The sequence below is a fragment of the Rattus rattus genome, chromosome 11, assembly GCF_011064425.1.
Source record: "Rattus rattus isolate New Zealand chromosome 11, Rrattus_CSIRO_v1, whole genome shotgun sequence".
NCBI lineage: Eukaryota > Metazoa > Chordata > Mammalia > Rodentia > Muridae > Rattus > Rattus rattus.
In genome coordinates, this window is record NC_046164.1 from 43,732,095 (window position 1) to 43,749,944 (window position 17,850).

Below are 17,850 nucleotides of genomic sequence, written 5' to 3' on the forward strand. Positions count from 1 at the left end.
GTCACAAGTTATATTGATGAAGTCTCACCAACAAGACTTTCTAAACATGGTCTGATCAAGACTGACACCATTAGACATGCTTACAAGAAAGGGGAAAGCCTAGGATTTCTCAGCCCAAGAGAGAAACTACAGACAACTAAGAAATGCTGAGAAAGGGAGGAAGTGTTTTCTTCCGGGAACACTGCCAGGGTCCAGCCTTGACACAGGATCAGAATTCTCAACTGTAAGCAGGGATGTCTGGAAGACGCATAATAAATATACACAGACTACATTTGGGTACAAACTGAGAGGCAATTTTTCAAAGTTTAAAGTTCCGGCCTCTGGTGAGGCAAACCATGGGAATCTTGACTGGTCTTATCCCAAGTCACTGCTGACTGCTGGGAAGCATGGAGACAGGCCCCTAGGGGTGGAAAAAAGCAGTTCAAGATATATGTGTGGGACAGGGGAGGTGTTCGAGAAAGTTGGACTGTTCTGACTTCCAGTCCTCCAGTTACCTCTGGAGAACCTCACAGATAAGTCGGGAATGAAGTGATGGGGGGGTTCCACTGACTTGCGATAAGGCCAGGACCAGGTTCTTCCAAACTCTTGGACATTCAGGTGACACTGAATTGCTGAGGACAGTAACTAGCCCTGGGCTGCGGGATGGGAACTCCGACTTTGCTCACTGGTGAAGGTAGCAGCTGTTGCCTAGACGTGCTGAGAATCCTTCTATGGGAGACTTGTGCTGCTGCTTTGTAGGCGAAGACCTTCTCCATGCTCCTCCATGGAGGTTCTCCATGAAAAAGAAAGTTCTTAGTTTTAAACAGTTAATTGGTTTTCATCATGGAAACTGGATGTGTACCAACATCTCAGGGTGGAGCAGAGACTAAATATCTTTTCAGGGAAGAATGTCTGGGAAGGGAAACTTATTAGCTAAACCCTCAGGGTCTCTAGCTACCTCAGGATCTCTCGATGGTGAAATCTTGGGCTACATGACCGATGTGGGGAATGTGTTATGTATTCTAGGCCAGGAATCTGGCAGGGAGGAGGGAGAAAATTACGGTCTCAGGTGGACACCCAGGCACCAGGACTCAAACCTGCTCCACCTTACCAAGGTTCCTGGCAAGGTCCTTGTCCCACAAAATAGCAAATAGTCTCAGGTTGCTTTTTACTGTAATATTTTAAATATTATACTGTGGACCTACTGCAAAGTTTTGTTTTAATATGCTTAAGTTAGAACACATAATTTTTAGACTCAGGGGAAGACTCATAAGAAGCAAAAAAGCAAGTTACAAAAAACAACCTCTTTAATTTCATATAATTTAGTGATGTTAATTTATAACAGCATTTTATTGGTTTCTGTTATTTTTTTTCAAGCTAACTGATAAAATATTGCCAGCAGCCTCTATGTCCTTCATTGAAGAAAACAGTCCCTCTTCATCTAGGATCAGAGGGATAGGGTGTGAGGTGCAGGAGTGGATGACAGACGGTATAGGTGCTGCATCAAAATTTCTGCAACACTTCTTAAAGTCCTCAAGGAACTTGTCTCGCATTTCATGAATTAGATTCCTCAAAATATTTCTATAACGGAAAGTTGAGAAGGTAAAAGCAAACAAAATACCCTCAAGTGTGGCCTTCAGTGTAAAAACAGGGTGGCCTACAGGGAGAAATGATGATCCTTACATTACTCCACAGTAAGAATTGTATGGATTTGCATGTTCTTCCAGACTGCAACAATACTCAGGAAACTTGGTAAGGTGAATCTTATCCCAGAAGTGACAGTCTACCTTTTTATATTTCAGCTTTGCTTTTTAGATTGTTAGTTTAATTTTTACTTCAGTGATAAGTCTACATTGATCTTGAGTGATAAATAATTCGGTGAAATTCAATACAAATATGATAGATTTACAATTATCAGTTGTGCAACATTTTACTAAAATTGAAGCTATGATTATAAAATGGGGCTTAAAGTCCATATTTTGTCACAGGGCTAGAGTTGAATAATTTGGAAGCTAAATTAATGTATTGTTTCTCTTTGATTACTTCGGTGTATTTTATTAAAGAGACATTATATTCCTTTTTGTTTCTTCCAGGTAAGGTCTGGTATGGATGGACAGGGAAATAAAATAACGCATGAGGCAAATTACTGGTATTCATTTTACTCAGACATTAATTTACTACGAAACAGGAATAAACAGGAATGATATAATATTAACCAAAAAGGAAAAATATCTCCCAATGCATTAGAAGGTATGTCCTTTCATTTAAAGGTGAAAACCAGTAAATCTTATTTCCTCAGGAGAAACTTTTTGTTTAGATATACTTTCTCATTTATTCAGAACAGATTTACCTGTTTCTTGCCTCATGCAGATACTTACCTGGTTAAGGATACTGGGTAAAGAGAAAATGTCACCTGTTTGGGGAATCAGAATTCATTTCTTCTACAAAAAGCCAAAAGAGTAAAAGGTAGGGAGAGGGTAAAAAAATGAGAAAGAACATTTCCAACCAAAAAATAATATTTCTTACTAAATTAATACTACTATTTAATTAACTATAGTTTAGAAAACACTACCAAATCAGCCTTTGAAAGGCAGTATAACAAGTATTTCTGCATAGATCTTATTATTAAAGACTAGCAGTGCTTTTGAATGTGAATTACAGGAAAGAAAATGGTAAATATTTTAGTAATTATTATTTTTAACTTCAGTCAATTAAGATATTCTTTAACTCAGAATTAGAGGTCAAGTATTACTAGCATCATTTTGAAGTAATAATAGCTCTTATAACAAAGAATGCTTATAAATTACTGAAAACACTGAATTAACAATGATTGGTTATCAGTATTAAAAAAATGATCCTAGTATCTTTTAAAAGTTCAATAGAAAATGTTCTGTAAAAATAGTTTTTCTTTGGTAGTAAGAAAAATAGCTGTGATTTTCCAAGTAAAATTTTATAGAATGTAGAAAGTTTTATTAATAATATATTTTTATTTTCTTTGCTACAAGAAAAATATCACATGTGTTTTAAAGAAAAAATATAATTATCTAGATATTTTTCATAGGCAGGAAAATCCACCTTGATTCAATTTAACTGGCAAATATAAAGTTCTCTTTATTATACACAAATAAAATTATGTAAATGGAGATTGCTTTAAAACAAATGAAGAAAATCTTGAATTAGCATTGAGGTTATATACTTTAGATTCTAATTTTAATTTGCTGTTTATTCAGCTAGGTTTTCCTAATCTTAACTAAATTGAGTAATATATTTTATCACATAGTTTGGATGCACAAATCAACATGTGACATAAGTAAGCTATTAATTCTAGAACCTCAATAAAAATTAAATGTACAGCATATAATTATAATGACTATTTACTATAGGGGAACCCATGCAAAACCCAAAAAATGCCAATCAATGGAAGAATTTTGTTATTCATATTTACCTGGCTACTTTAGAATAGTAGGAATATTTTAGACCCCATTTACACTTTTAGTGCATAATGGTATAAGGACTTCCATAAAATATTTAGATTGCCTTAAAACAAAACCACATATTTATTGTCAATTAACAAGAATATCTTTATTTCTTATTTTTACTGCCTTTTATTAAGTACATGTATGTTAATCACCAAATTAATTTTATCCATAAATAGAGCTAGCATTGTTTATAACTTGTGGGAAGGTTCAAAGATTTAACCTAAAATTGTCAACACATATAATTACATTTGTAATTGAGTTCTTGGATTCAATTTTTAAATTTAATATTTCATGTATATTGTAAAGAATATTCCTCAGTATTAGTAATACATACATACACACACATACATACATGTGCTCATATATACAAACATACATGGAAAACTTTTAAAACACAGCCTTTTCCTTTAAGTATTGTAATTCTACACAATTTCTCCTAAATTATTGAATTTAGAGTCAGGATATACTTTTGTTTCTTAGGAACTTTTGCTATACTTGATTAATATAAATGTAGTTCTCTCCATGTCTAAGATAGATTCAATCTTTCAGGCATTTCAAGAAGTTACTGTTTGCTGTAATAACATTTATTACACATCTTAATTATTATAGATTGAAAGTTCCAAAAGTAGAAAGTATATATCATACCTTTTACATACATGCAATGGTGATAGAAGATGACTGGCAAGCATTAATAGTTTGTAGCTTAATATCATGTCTTTGAAATAGGGAAAATATTCACAGGAGTCAAACTATGGAGAACTTGATCAATGGAATACGTGCAAATATAATGTATGTAAATAGGAATAATTTGAACTTATATGAAATATAAGTAATGTTAAAGAATTTTTTAACAAGTGTTTTCTCATCTTGTAAAATAATACTTATAAAGCTTGATAGAGGATAGATATATGACTATAAGTAAAAATTTGCTTTGGGAAGTAGTAGAGAGAACTTAAAATATATGAATGTAGTGACATACAGATAGCTCAGCAGGAAAAAGTACTTCTACCCAGGCTGGATGACCCAAGCCTAATCTATGGTTCCCACAAGTTGACAAAAGAGAAATACCTCAGAAAAGTTGCCCTCATCTCCATGCCAGCACCTCGGGAATGCATGTAATTTTACACACACACACACACACGATTACAGAATATGGATGCACAGAACATAATAATCACAAAGCCTCAAAGGCCATGTAAGAGGAGACTGAGCAGAAGGATGGAGGTGCTAAGGATGTAAAGAGAGAGAGAGAGAGAGAGAGAGAGAGAGAGAGAGAGAGATAGATGCTGGTTGGAAGAAAGACAGTGCAAAAACCTACCAGATCCTGAGAAGAATCCATAATTAAAGGCCTTAATTTTGTACTAAATCTAGAAATATTTTAGAATAGAAGAAGTCATTTTTCTTCTTCAAGTTGATGTGGTTTAAACCCAGGGCTTAAACCAGCTAGACTTCATTTCCCTCGTGAGCTATGGATTCACTGATGTTCTTAGAAAAGGAGTACAGAATTTTAGGAGTAAATTTGAAGTAAAAAAATCAAGGATAAATTAGAGAATAATTTTAATATTTCATACTTTTCCAAGTTTGAAGTCCAAAAAAAGATATAACCTAATCTCAACTTTTTACCTTTGTTTGTTTTGATTTTGTTGTATTTCTTTTGTTTATTGTGCTTCCTCTTTCTTTCTTTCTTTCTTTCTATTTATTTATTTATTATTTGTTTGTTTGTTTGTATGTTTGTTTGTTTGTGTGTGTGAGTGTGTTGGTTAGTTTGTTTTACATTGCTTGCTTTCTAAAACTACAGATAGAAAGGTGGATTGGGGTCAGTGGGAAGATGGGGAAGGTCTGAAAGAAGATTTGTAAAAGAAAACCCTGATCAGAATAGGTTATATGAAAAAGTAAGTTTCATAAAAAAGAAAAATATATTAGATAAGAGCAGGAAGCTTTCATGAAGATTTTTGTTTGTTCAATGTTTGGGAAATGGGCATTTCATTTTGAATAGGGAAAAAATCTCTCAAACTAATTTATGAGTATTTTAGATAATCACTATTATATATATATATCATATATATATATGATATATATATATCATAGCTCCATGCTTCCTCAGGGAAAAAGAATCACATTTCTGCCTTTATTATAATTTGAGAGAACGTTGAAATTTGATGATTCCACAATTACTGCCTGTGCATTTTTTGGTACGTGCAATGATTGTTGCTTAGATTAATGGGGTATCTGCCTTAATCTAGTTTGGTGGCTCTATATGTGTGGGCAACATGTGGGGCAGGCTCTGAATGGGTGTTCCTTCTACCTCTGTACTAAACTTTGCTTCCTATTCCCTGCCAAGGGTATTCTTGTTCCCCTGTTAAAGGAGGAGTGAAGCATTCACATTTTGGTCATCCTTGAGATTCATGTGTTCTATGCATCTAGGGTATTTAAAGCGTTTGGGCTAATAGCCACTTATCAATGAGTGCATACCATGTGTGTTTTTCTGTGATTGGGTTACGTCACCCAGGATGATATTTTCCAGTTCAATCCATTTGCCTAAGAATTACATAAAGTCATTGTTTTTAGTAGCTGAGTAATATTCCAAGGTGTAGATGTACCACATTTTCTGTATACATTCCTCTGTTGAAGGACATCACGGTTCTTTCCAGCTTCTGACTATTTTAAATAAGGCTGCTATAAACATAGTGGAGCACGTGTCTTTGTTGTATGTTGTGGCATCTTTTGGGTATATGCCCAAGAGAGGGATAGTTGGGTCCTCAGGTAGTTCAATGTCCAATTTTCTGAGGAACCTCCAGACTGATTTCCAGAATGGTTGTACCAGTCTGCAATCCCACCAATAATGGAGGAGTGTTCCTCTTTCTCCACATCCTCGCCAGCATTTGCTGTCACCTGAGTTTTTGATCTTAGTCATTGTCACTGGTGTGAGGTGAAATGTCAGGGTTGTTTTGATTTGCATTCCCTTATGACTAAAGATGTTGAACATTTCCTTAGGTTTTTCTCAGCCATTCGGCATTACTCAGCTGTGAATTCTTTGTTTAGCTCTCAACCCCATTGTTTAATAGGGTTATTTGTCTCCCTGCAGTCTAACTTCATGTGTTCTTTGTATATTTTGGATATAAACCCTCTCTCTGTTGTAGGATTGGTATAGATCTTTTCCCAATCTGTTGGTTGCCGTTTTGTCCTAACCACAGTGTCCTTTGCCTTACAGAAGCTTTGCAGTTTTGAGATCCCATTTGTCAATTCTTGATCTTAGAGCATAAGCCGTTGGTGTTTTGTTCAGGAAATTTTCTCCAGTGCCCATGTGTTCGAGATGCTTCCCCACTTTTTCTTCTATTAGTTTGAGTGTATCTGGTTTGATGTGGAGGTCCTTGATCCACTTGGACTTCAGCTTTATATAGGTTGATAAGCATGGATGGATATGCATTCTTCTACATACTGACCTCCAGTTAAACCTGTACCATTTGCTGAAAAGGCTATCTTTTTTCCTTTGGATGGTTTTGGCTCCTTCATCAAAAATCAATTGACCATAGGTGTGTGGGTTCCTTTCTGTGTCTTCAATTCTATTTCACTAGTCTATCTGTCTGTCTCTGTACCAATACCATGCAGTTTTTATCACTATTGCTCTGTAATACTGCTTGAATTCCACCAGAAGTCCTTTTATTGTTGAGGATAGTTTTAGCTATCCTGGGTTTTTTGTAATTCCAGATGAATTTGTAAATTTTCCTGTCTAACTCTCTGAAGAATTGGATTGGAATTTTGATGGGGATTGCATTCAATATGTAGATCGCTTTTAGTAAAATGGACATTTTTTACATTATTAATCCTGCCAATCCATGAGCATGGGAGATCTTTCCATCTTCTGAGTTCTTCAATTTCTTTCTTCAGAGGCTTGAAGTTCTTATCATACAGATCTTTTACTTGCTTGGTTAAGATTACACCGAGGTATTTTATATTGTTTGGGACTATCATGAAGGATGTTGTTTCCCTAATTTCTTTCTTGGCTTGTTTATCTTTTGTAGAGGAAGGCTACTGATTTATTTGAGGTAATTTTGTACCCAGCCACTTTACTGAAGGTGTTTATTAGGTTTAGTAGTTGTCTGGTGGAATTTTTGGGATCACTTAAATATACTATCATATCATCTGCAAATAGTGATATTTTGACTTCTTCTTTTCCAATCTGTATCCCCTTGATCTCCTTTTGTTGTCTGATTGTTCTGGCTAGAACTTCATTCAAGAACTATATTGAATAAGTAGGGAGAGAGTAGGCAGACCTGTCTAGTCCATGATTTTAGTGGGATTGCTTCAAGTTTCTCTCCATTTAGTTTAATGATAGCTACCGGTTTGATGTATATGGCTTTTACTATGTTTAGGTATGGGCCTTGAATTCCTATTCTTTCCAGGACTTTTATCATGAAGGGGTGTAGAATTTTGTCAAATGCTTTCTCAGCATCTGTGCTAAGAGGAAAACTCATAGCTCTGAGTGCCTGCGGAAAGAAACAGGAGAGAGCATATATCAGCAGCTTGACAGCACACCTAAAAGCTCTAGAACAAAAAGAAGCAAATACACCCAGGGGAGTAGAAGGCAGGAAATGATCAATATAGAGCTGAAATCAACCCAGTAGAAACAAAAAGGACCATACAAAAAATCAATAGAACCAAAAGTTGCTTCTTTGAGAAAGGCAACAAGATAGATAAACCCTTAGCCAGACTAACGAGAGGACACAGAGAATGTGTCCAAATTAACAAAATCAGAAATGAAAAGGGAGACATAACTAAAGAATCAGAGAAAATTCAAAAAATCATCAAATCCTACCACAAAAGCCTATATTCAACAAAAGTTGAAAATCTGCAGGAAATGGTCAATTTCCGAGACAGATACCAGGTACCTAAGTTAAATCAGGAACAGATAAACCATTTAAATAACCCCATAACTCCTAAAAAAAAAATAGAAGCAGTCATTGAAAGTCTCCCAAACAAAAAGAGTCCAGGTTCAGATGGGTTAAGTGCAGAATTCTATCAGAACTTCATAGAAGACCTCATACCAATACTTTCCAAACTATTCACAAAATTGAAACAGATGGAGCACTCCCAATTCCTTTTCTTTTCTTTTTTTTCTTTTTTTTTCTTTTTTTTTCCTTTTCTTTTTTTCGGAGCTGGGGACCGAGCCCAGGGCCTTGCGCTCCCTAGGCAAGCACTCTACCACTGAGCTAAATCCTCAACCCCCCCGAATTCCTTTTATGAAGCCACAATTACTCTTATACCTAAACCACACAAAGACCCAACAAAGAAAGAGAACTTCAGACCATTTTCCCTTATTAATATCGATGCAAAAATACTCAATAAAATTCTGGCAAACCGAATCCAAGAGCACATCAAAAAATCATCCACCATGATCAAGTAGGCTTCATCCCAGTCATGCAGGGATGGTTTAATATATGGAAAACCATCAACATAATCCATTATGTAAACAAACTGAAAGAACAAAACCACATGATCATTTCATTAGATGCTGAGAAAGCATATGACAAAATTCAACATTGTGCATTTTCTATTCTGAGTTTGTTACTAAGGCAATAGAAGAAATCTCCAAATTTGAGCAAAAAAAACCTTTTATTTGAAATGTTTTAACAAGATCATGCAATAAAATATACCCAAAACACACAATTTAGAAGAGTGTAATAAGTCACAGGCTAATTAGTGTGTTACAGCCAAGGGTTACTTATCAGCAGAACCTGAACAGCAGTATGTGCTTCGATCCTGCAGCCTCTTTTGACCCCTTTTGATATAGTAGCTCAAATAAATTTCTTCACTCAAATATTTGCAAGGTTTAGGTGATCAAATAGTCAAAAACAGAAAAAAAAGGTATGTGAGGATTTTCTTTTTTTTTTTTTTATTAACTTGAGTATTTCTTATAACATTTCGAGTGTTATTCCCTTTCCCGGTTTCCGGGCAAACACCCCCCTCCCCCCTCCCCTTCCTTATGGGTGTTCCCCTCCCCCCCCTCCCCCCATTGCCGCCCTCCCCCCAACAGTCTAGTTCACTGGGGGTTCAGTCTTAGCAGGACCCAGGGCTTCCCCTTCCACTGGTGCTCTTACTAGGATATTCATTGCTACCTATGAGATCAGAGTCCAGGGTCAGTCCATGTATAGTCTTCAGGTAGTGGCTTAGTCCCTGGAAGCTCTGGTTGGTTGGCATTGCTGTACATATGGGGTCTCAAGCCCCTTCAAGCTCTTCCAGTTCTTTCTCTGTTTCCTTCAACGGGGGTCCCGTTCTCAGTTCAGTGGTTTGCTGCTGGCATTCGCCTCTGTATTTGCTGTATTCTGGCTGTGTCTCTCAGGATCGATCTACATCCGGCTCCTGTCAGTCTGCACTTCTTTGCTTCATCCATCTTGTCTAATTGGGTGGCTGTATATGTATGGGCCACATGTGGGGCAGGCTCTGAATGGGTGTTCCTTCAGTCTCTGTTTTAATCTTTGCCCTCTCTTCCCTGCCAAGGGTATTCTTGTTCCCCTTTTAAAGAAGGAGTGAAGCATTCACATTTTGATCATCCGTCTTGAGTTTCATTTGTTCTAGGCATCTAGGGTAATTCAAGCATTTGGGCTAATAGCCACTTATCAATGAGTGCATACCATGTATGTCTTTGTGTGATTGGGTTAGCTCACTCAGGATGATATTTTCCAGTTCCAACCATTTGCCTACGAATTTCATAAAGTTGTTGTTTTTGATAGCTGAGTAATATTCCATTGTGTAGATGTACCACATTTTCTGTATCCATTCCTCTGTTGAAGGGCATCTGGGTTCTTTCCAGCTTCTGGCTATTATAAATAAGGCTGCGATGAACATAGTGGAGCACGTGTCTTTTTTATATGTTGGGGCATCTTTTGGCCCAAGAGAGGTATAGCTGGATCCTCAGGCAGTTCAATGTCCAATTTTCTGAGGAACCTCCAGACTGATTTCCAGAATGGTTGTACCAGTCTGCAACCCCACCAACAATGGAGGAGTGTTCCTCTTTCTCCGCATCCTCGCCAGCATTTGCTGTCACCTGAGTTTTTGATGTTAGCCATTCTCACTGGTGTGAGGATTTTCAAACTAAAAACATAATGCAAATGTAAGTAGCGTACTCCAAATCATAACACAAAAGGGAAGTCATCACAATGAGAAATGAAGAGACACTCTCGTGTTTTATGTTTAGATATAGCGCAAAAATTGGGTTGTACATAAAACCAAATCACATACGTGTTGTTTATGTGTGTGCACATAAATGTATAATCAATCGTGATTTATATAATTTACTTGTTTCCAATGGATTCATCCTTTCAAATATGGGGTGCTTCTTTTGCAACATGCAGTGATAATGTAGACAGGAGAAGTTTTAAGGAGATTTGAATTATGCTGCATTATAAATCTTAGCTACTACTTAGTTCCTTGGAAATAATCCAAGAGCCACTGAAAATGATGGACATTGATTTTGGAAGATAAGAAATTGGATGCAACCTTAAACTATCATAGGTTAGGAAATTTGGTTGAAAATTATGAAACAACATAGTAACCATCTAGAAAATGGGAAGCGATGAAAACATACGTATTGATGCATGTGATTCATATGACAAAGATGAAATTAGGACAGACATTCTTATGACTGTCATGTAGTTTTAAAATATATGCCAATAATATTCAAATTATTCCTTTTTGAAAAAGTCATTTATTTGCATGTAATGCTATGTGTATTTGTGTATCCCTATGTGTAAGTGTCTATGTTCCTGTGTGTTTCTCATGATTTTGTTTATAGGGCCCAAAAAATGGAGTTATGTCCCTCAGAGTTGTAATTATAGGTATTTGGAGAAAGCCAAGCTTGTTCCATATCTGTGAATGTTGAGATATGAACTCTAATCTTCATGATTACACAGTTATTGCTACTAACTATAGAGCCATCTTTCCAGATACCAAATTATATCTAGTGTATTTTTTTGTTGTTGTTAAAAAGAATAAACTATGACTAAAAGGAGACAGGAAAAGTTATAGGGCTGTCAATAAATCAATTTCCTTTATAAATCAGCATTATTGAACCATTAATGGTGTCTTTAAAGATTTGGAATATATGGCATAGGTGCTTTTATAAATACATACAGTCACAGGGGTCACTATGGTCTGTCTCATTTCTGGTATAGAACCTTATGAAGAATTGCTATATCTTTCTTTTCTATATTTTATATTAATATAATATAATAATGCCACAATTATATGATTATTGTAATCGTTTACACATTATTTCATTAATCTAGATGTAAATTGCCTGTCCCTGTAATTCCCGTCTTATTTATCTTTCATTTTCATTTCAAATTGCCAGTCACAATGTGTTTCTAATAGATTATATGACTCACAAGGGCTGTTTCTCTTTCTATAGTATCCTGGAAATAATCAAACGTCTTTATTTTATTTAGTAATTGGAAAATGTTCAGACTAAAGGAATAAAGATCAGATAAAATATCTACAAACTGAAGATGGGGAGATACCTCAGAAATTAAGATCACTTGCTTTTCTTTCACAAGAATGAAATTGGATCTCAGAATCCCTGTCAAGCAGAATGGCCCTGTAACTCTAGATCCAGGGATCTATGTCCTCTTCCCAACAATGCCTGCACACACATGAGACACACACTATTTTTTAAAAATTATCTTTAATTTTCCTTTTTATATTTCAGTCATTATCTTCACAGTGTGCCCTCTGACAGTTCCATATCCAGTTCCTCCTCCCCCATCTCCAAGAGGATATCCCTCTCTCTCTTTCTTCACTACTAACCCTCCACTCCCAACCCCACGTTGCCACCCAACAACCCTGACATTCTGCTAGGCCTCCCACACCCTGGAGCCTCAGGTCTCTCAAGGGTTTGGTGCATGTTTGCTCACTGATTCCAGACCAGGTAGTCTTTTGCTGTTGGAGCCCTCATACCAGCTAGAGTATGCTGCCTGATTATTGGCTCAGGGTCTGAGAGATCTTGGAGGTCCAGGTTAGTTGAGACTGCTGGTCTTCCTGTGAGTTTGTGCTCCTCTTCAGCTTCTTCCAGCCTTTCCCAAATTCAACCACAGGGCACATGATCTCAGTTCATTTGGTGGCTGTAAATATCTGCTTCTGGGTGAGGTCTCGGAGGACGTATGGGATGTGGAACAGTTGGATGATGAACTGGGAGGGTAATGAAATCTGGATTGTAAAAAATATAAAAAAAAAATCTGTTTCTGTCTCAGAGAGCTGCTTGAAGGACTTCTCGGAGGGCAGCCATGCTAAGCTCCTGTCTGTAAGCACAACATAGTATCAGTAATAGTGTCAGACCTTGGAGACTCCCCTTGAGATGGATCCCAGTTTGGGTTGCTGGAACACACACAATTATATGAAAAAAATGAATCTTAAAAATGTATAAATTAATTATTCTGTAGAAAGATCTATCTTGCTTAATCCATAAAGTTATCTTTATGTAAATATCTCATCAAGAGTTTTTAGGAAAAGCAAAATGGATTATAAATAGCAAAAGCAATTGCTAATATTAACTGAAAGTAAATGTTTTACTGTCATTTATGTCTTCATATTCATGCTGTATATCAAACATTTCAATAAAGATACATAGTATCTTTACACATAATTACATGACTAGTGACATGTACATGTTATTAGCAAACATATCTGCCTGAATTTACTATTCTCTTACTTGGTCTACTTTCCCGTTAAGATATATATATATATATATATATATATATATATATTATATATATATATGTGTGTGTGTGTGTATATGTATGTATGTATGTATCTATATATATAGATATAGATATAGATATAGATATATAGATATAGATATATGTATGAATGGAGATGGGTGTTTTGCAGAACTGTCCCAGTGCATCAGGCACATGCATGTCCTAAAACCTAGGAATGTCATTTGTTCTTTCCACAGTTTCTCACTGGAGAATTGCAAATTGTAAAACCTGATATAAACTTGTTAAAGCAACTAACAATTCTTTGAACAAAGCAAATTAGTTAACATGAAATTTAACCAAAAACCTGTCCTAATCCCAGAGTAAGGATGGTAGGAAATAGTTTATAGTGTCAAGTTAGAGAAAGCAAGTCACCATATGCTTCTGTGAGACAAAACCTAACACCTTGACTTTGCCCATGAAAAAGAGGGCAAGATTTCATATCAGATTATAATAAATTCTCCAGGAATTCTTGAACAATGGATGACCCTGGACCAATATATTTCAGAAAGGTATTCAATCAAGACTTAACCTCTCCTGTGAGTCCATAGCAACAGGAAACTTTGAGGTTATGATAAAAATGAAGAAATAGATAAATGCAAGGAACATCCCATTCTGAAATTCTCTAGAAAATAGACTTTCAACAATTGGTTACAGCTACATCAATTTATTTTCCTGTCTCCTCAGTTTTGAAAACCTAGTATATAAATTATATTAAAGAGAAAAAAGGATAAAATATAGAAACAAAATGAGTTAGCATAACCAAATATAGAAAGAAATCACTTTTATTCTTTATAATTTGAAGACTTTTACCACTAAAAGATAGTAAACCTATTAATTTATGCATTATCACACCAAATATATTTTAATGATTCTTTTGATATTAGTAATCAGAATCACACACACAAACACACACACATAATTTCATATACTCAATCCTATGTTTACTCATTATATAACATACAAATAAATTCTGTTAATACCTAATACTGGTGGGAGAAATGTAAAATGTATACCCAATACTCATTTGTGACCTAAGTATAACTTTTTCCCCCTACGAATTTCGAATTTTCCTCTATGGATAACAGACCTTCATCTAAGTGTAAAATTCTATTTTATATCAGATTTTTATTTTAATATTTGATGATTTTTACAGTTGAATAAAGGTTTTTAGCAAGCAGATATTTTAATATCAAATATCGTCACATTATCGTATTCTTTGTACTCTTGTCACAAGCATCTTAACCCAATTCTTGTCCATTCAGAAACTATAAATGTTACACCATTTCTTTAAAATAATCTCATCCTGGGGAGATAGACGGCTAACTGATTAAACATATTTATTTGGGAAGCCTAAAACCTCAATTTCGACCTCAAGAATACTTATGAAAATTGGACCCAAGAGCACAAATATCTGTGATACTTATTTGATCCTGGGAGATAATAGAAAGTTGTGGCATATGACTCACTAGAAACTCTTGGGTAACTAACATAATACACAAGAAAGCAAAGAGACTGCCTCAAGTAAGGAAAAAGGCCAGGTTCTTATTAGATCTCCTCACTAGCACTGGAGCACATTCATGTCTATAAAGACACAGCCACACTGACACACTCAAGCAGGCCTATGCACATTCATTCTCTCTCTGTTTCTCATTTTCTTCATTCTTTCTCTCACTCAGACACACATATTCTCTCACACACTCATTTTCTCTTGATGTTTGTCTTGCACACACTCTCTCTGTCTCTCTGTCTCTCTCACACACAGACACACATACACATGCACACACAGGTCAAGTTGGATGAGTTTAATAAATTGAATAACTGATTTTCTTGTAATGAAGAAAATGTATAGACACTGAGATACACGGACAGATACCTATATTATGTTACTTTAGAGGATAATGAACACACACACACACACACACACACACACACACGGATATTTAATAATGGTCATATTTACCCTGCAGAAGTTGAGAAGCTGACATTTACTCAATCCATCAGGCAGGATCATTCAGTAATTTCAATCAATTTCAATCTGATGCTGAAGATCAGGAAAATTGTTGGAGAGCTACTAGTCTTTAGTTCCCCTAGAAGAACAGAAAAGGTTGGGTTATGGTGACTTTTTAAACCTTTAGCAGAAACAGAACATAATGGCAGTTAGCAAGGTCATTACAATGACGTTGCCAGGATGCAACAAATTTTGCAAGGTATGCATTGTCCACAAGTCTAACATCTAAGACTAATTGTCCTGCATGCCTCCTTATTGTTTGTTGACTTCTAGGGAACACAGAGCAAAACAAGTTCACGAGTTTCTCAGGAATTGAAACTTACAGAATGCCCAGGAAAGACAGAATGTAACATAAAAAAAAAAAATCCATCTCCATACATATCTCTTGAACAGCTAAAGCAGGCCAGTTCTATTATTTCCTGCAGTATATTTACATAACAAATTGCTTAAAGCAAGTGTATCACTCATAGATGGAGTAGTACAATATTTGGAATCTGAAAATCATTGTTAAACATTTACTCATGTTCCAAGAACCTATGCATAGCAGATGAAGTATTCTCTATACTTTTTTCACCTGCAGAATAGATTTAGTGATTGGCAATGGATGTTGCAATATACAGTCCACTGTTGTTATCTCAAAACAACAGGAACAAAGCTTGCAGTATTCTTATAGGTCCTCCTTAATTTAACATTGTTGTATTTACTATAGTTGCTTTCTAGATCACACATAAGAAAAGAGAGAAGCTAAGACTTGTGTTTTCCCACTGCTGTATAGAGAAGTGCTTCTGCGCTTAAAATGTGTTAAGATCAAAGCTTTTTACTTATGGGTAAAATTCAACCTGACTTGCATTTTAAAAGCAGGTTAAGAGGTTGTGGGTGGAGGTTGTTGAATTCTTGAAAAAGTAATACTGCAAAAGGTAAATCAGAGATGGTTTAGCTGTGAAGTATTTGGGTAAAACATTGGCATTCAAACATCCATTTCAAAGTTAAATTTAATGAGGACACACAGTGACAGAACTTAATGTCTTTCCACAGGGCGATACATGTAAATATATCTTCCAGTTTTCAAGCAGCTTTCATGTGAATGAGTTGAGAAAAGGAAAGTCAAGGGTACTTAGTGATGAAGGAAAATAAAAAAATAAATGTAACGTAAAGAGTTGGGAACTTACTATAATTTCCCAATGTTTTATAAACTGTTCCTACTATTCTGAAAAATAATAGGTGAAGTTATTATCATACCTATCTTTCACTTTGCTTAGAGTTATAACAAGACATTTTATATTACTTGTTGCCATTATGAAGAAAGTTGTTTCCCTAATTTCTTTCTTAGCCAATTTATCATTTGTATAAAGGAGGGCTGCTTAATTAGTTTGATTTAATTTTATATCAAGCCACTTTACTGAAGTTGTTAATCAGTTGCATGATTTCTCTGCTACTATTTTTGATGTCATTAATGTACATACACAAATAAAGGTAACTTGATTTGTTCCTTTCCATTTTGTTTCCTCTTGATTTCCTTTTGTAGTCTAATTACTTTAACTAGATCTTCAAGTACTATATTAAACAGACAAGGAGAGATGGAAGCCTTGCCTGGTCCCTGATTTTATTGACATTGCTTCAAATTTCTCCCAATTTAATTTAATGTTCGCTGTTTGTTTGCTGCATATTGCTTTTATTATGTTTAGGTATATCCCATAATTTCCTGATCTCTCCAAGAATTTTAACATGAAGGCATGCTGCATTTTGTCAAAGTTTTTTTGAGCATCTAATGAAATTTAAAATCTTAGTTTATGTAGTGGATTACAATGATGCGCTTTAGTATATTGAGTAATCCCTGCCTGCTTGATTATGGTGAATGGTGGTTTTGATGTGTTCTTGGATTTGTGTTGAGAGAATTTTATTGAGTATTTTTACATAAATATTCATAAGTAAAATTGATCTGAAGTTCTTTTTCTTTTTTGGGTTTAGGTATCAGAATAATTGTGGCTTCACAGAATGAATTAGGTAGTCTTCCTCTTGTTTCTACTTTGTGTAATAGTTTGAGAAGTCCTCTTATTAACTTTTATTTAAAAGTCTAGTAGAATTCTGCACTAGAACCATCTGAGCTTTTTGTTAATGTTGTTATTGTTCTTGTTGTTGTTTTGAGAATTTTAAATGATTGCTTCTATTTCCTTAGGACTTATGGGACTGTTTAGATACTTTACCTGATCTTGATTTAACTTCAGTGCGTGGTATCTAAAAATCATCCATTTAATCTAGATTTTCCAGTTTTGTTGAGTATAGGCTTTGTAGTAAGATTAGTTTTTTTTCTTAGTTTCTGTTATTATACCTTCCTTTTCATTTCTGATTTTGTTAATTTGTATACTGTCTCTGTGCCTTTTAGACAGCTTGGCTAAGGGTTTATCTTTCTTGTTAATTTTCTCTAAGAATAAGTTCCTGATTTTCTTGATATTTCATATTGTTCTCTTTGTTTCTAATTGGTTGATTTCTACCTTAAGATTGATTATTTTCTGTCAACTTGTCCTCCTGGGTATGTTTGCTTCTTCTTCTTCTTCTTCTTTTTTTTTTTCTTTTCTTTTTTAGAATTTAGTAACAAGCTTTTTAATGATTTATTATTTTAAACATTTAAAAA